The 3,029-nt window shown below is 40.4% G+C and overlaps 1 pseudogene; it reads right to left on the minus strand.

Moving 5' to 3' along the window:
- LOC114626606 overlaps positions 1-3,029 on the minus strand; it is a 34,274-nt pseudogene that overhangs the window by 10,367 nt on the left and 20,878 nt on the right.

Genomic DNA, 3,029 nt, shown 5'->3' on the forward strand with positions numbered 1-3,029 from the left:
GAGAGAGGAGTGACAGAGACAGACAGAGACAGAGTCAGAGAGATAGACAAAGACAGAGAGAAGAGAGAGAAGAGAGGGAAAAAGAAACAATTAATAACAGAGATAAAGACAACACTAGAGAATTAAGATAATACAATAACTCTTAAAGTCATTTCAGGTGTTTAGAAACAGTGCCTTACAATCATTTTCAAAATAAATCTTGCCAGGAATGCCAGCATGTGCTATCAATCCCAGGAGTTTGGTAGCAAATTCATATCCATGAATTTGAGGCCACACTGGTCTACATAATCACTCCCATAACATAATTCATCTCAAATACACTTCTTTTTTTTTTTTTTTTTAAGGTAGATACGGTTGCACTGTCTCTAACCAGGGAGTAATGACCTAAATGATGTGATGTAAAACTTTATTCTATTTCCAGGCCAATCTTGCAGTCTCCTCTGAATTAGGAGAGACAATCAGCTCCGAGTAACAACGGAGAAACTTTTTGTAGTCAAACTCAAGGCTAAGATACATAATAATTATTACACAGCTGGAATTGCTTTGCAGTTAATAACACAATTAAAATGTGCAGTTCTAAAAACATTCTATTAACAGTTGAAACCATTTACACTGTGTAAATGTCAAAGAAAAAACAAGTCAAATTGACAAATTGTCCTTTAACTTGGTACATGACTATAGAAAACACATAATTGACAATATACAAATTAATGAAATTTTAACTTTAGGATTAACTTGGAAGAGAAAGAAAAAAATAGTCCTTAACTGGCCCTTAACAAATATAATTGTGATTTTTTTGTTGTTGAAACAGGATCTCATTTAGAATGTCAGCTGAACTTGGTTCACTTAATAAACTAATTTACAACACCTATTGAATCTGTAATAAAGAGTAGTATACATTTAATCCTGTGCTTTTGAGCCTCCATTCCTAACATAAGAGTCTTCAATACAAGATGGAACGGATTCATTATTTGGTATTGGTTTGGTTAGAAATAAAGAGAACATTCTTAAATAGGTTGCTTCTTCAGAGGAGTCTATAATTGTGAATGTTGGGATCACTCCTAACTTCAAAGGCATGGAGCAGATCATAACTGCTCTAGAGATAGTTTGAAAAATATTCCTCCCTGGTTTCTATAGTTGGAAGGAATGACTTTCTGAGTTCTGATCATCCACAGAACATTTCTGTATATTTACCTTTCTACTGTTTTCATAAAACACACCATGGACAAAACAAATTATAATTGCAGGCATCTATTTGGCCTTACAATTCCAAAGCATTAGAGTCAATACTGTCAGCACAAACACATGGCATCAGGTAGAGCTGAGAGCTCAGACTTTGAACCTCAGACCAGAGGTAGCTAGCAAAGTAGACATGGTCAGAAGATGTTAAAGCCTGAAAATGCACCCATGTGTCACAACTTTCCAAAAAGGACACACTTGTGCTTCTTCCCAAACAGTTCCACAAACTAAAAAATAAGTATTCGAACATATGAGTCTGTGGGAGCCATACTCATTTAATTACCACATGTTTCTTCAAAAGTGAAAACTACTTTTTATCTGACCACACTGTACCTTATCCGTAAGAGAGACTGTTATGTTTCCTACATACAATGTCACAAAAGAAACAATCCTTAGCAGAAAGAATCATAGCATAGGAAAGAATGAACAGACAGAATTGAAAAGATATAAAAATTCATAGAGAAGCTTGAGATCCCCTCATCTGAATTAAGGTTGGCAGGTTCACAGGCCTAGGATGCAGGAACTAGCTGGCCACCCGAAGAAAGAACTAGCCAGGGGGCAAGTCAGCTAGGTTGTTCTGACAAAGAATAGCAGAACTAGTAATACAGGTTGGCCAAGTCACCCTGGGAAGTGATTGACCATGAAGTAAATGACTAGGCTAAGGTCACATTCCTGGATAGAATGTGTACAGGATGTTTCCCACTTCCACCCTGGTCTGTGACTAGCTGAATAATAGGTTGAAACTTTCCAACTATTTTTATGATGTACATTGGGATTTCTCCACTGTCCCCTCCTGGTTTCCCCCTTCACCCCCCTGGTTTGCAGTTTTCTCCTTTAAACACCCCTTGCTCCTGAGCCTCATGGTCAATACTCTTCCTGGGAGTCTCAGCCTCAGTCGACTGATACCCCAAAATCCGAAAATAAAGCCTTTTGCCTCCATATTTGCTCCCTTGAGTATTTTGTTGCTCCTTCTAAGAAGGACCGAATCACCCCCACTTGGTCTTCCTTCTTTATGAGCTTCATGTGGCCTGTGAGTTACATCTTGGGCATTTCAAGGTTCTGGGCTAATATCCAATAATCAGTGAGTGAATAACATGTGTGTTCTTTTGTGATTGGCTTACTTCACTCAGGATGATAATTTCTAGTTCTATCTTCTTAGAAGGAGCAACAAAATACTCAAGGGAGCAAATATGGAGACAAAGTGAGGGACAGAAACTGAAGGAGAGGCCATCTGAAGACCATTCCACCTGAGTATCCATCCATGTGCAGTCACCAAAGGTAGATAGATGCTGATGTGGAAGTCAGGAAGTGGATGCTGATAAGAGCCTGATATGGATGTCTCCTCAGAGGTCTTCAAGAGTCTGACATATTCAGAGGCTGATGCTCACAACTAGCCATTGAACTGATAATGGGGTTCCCAAGGGAGGAGTTAGAGTGAAGGCCATTGGAGCTGAAAGGGTTTGTGGCCCCATGAGGAGAGCAACAATACCAACCAACCACAGGTCCCAGGGTCTAAACCACCAGCCTGGGAGCACTTAGGGAGGGATCCAGGGCTTCAGCTGAATATGTAAGAGTGGAGGGCCCTGCTGGGCATAGGTGGAAGAAGAGATTCTTGACCTCATGAAGGCTGGACACCCCAGGGGTGGAAATTTTGAGGGTGGGGAGGTGGGATTGGAGGTGTAGGTAGGGGTTACATCCGCAGAGAAGGAGGAGGGGTGAGGGGATAGGGGGTTCCTGGGTGGGTGGGGGATGGTGTAAGGGGACAACATATGAAATGTAAATAAAACATC

The sequence above is a fragment of the Grammomys surdaster genome, unplaced genomic scaffold (genome assembly GCF_004785775.1).
Source record: "Grammomys surdaster isolate TR1022 unplaced genomic scaffold, NIH_TR_1.0 238, whole genome shotgun sequence".
NCBI lineage: Eukaryota > Metazoa > Chordata > Mammalia > Rodentia > Muridae > Grammomys > Grammomys surdaster.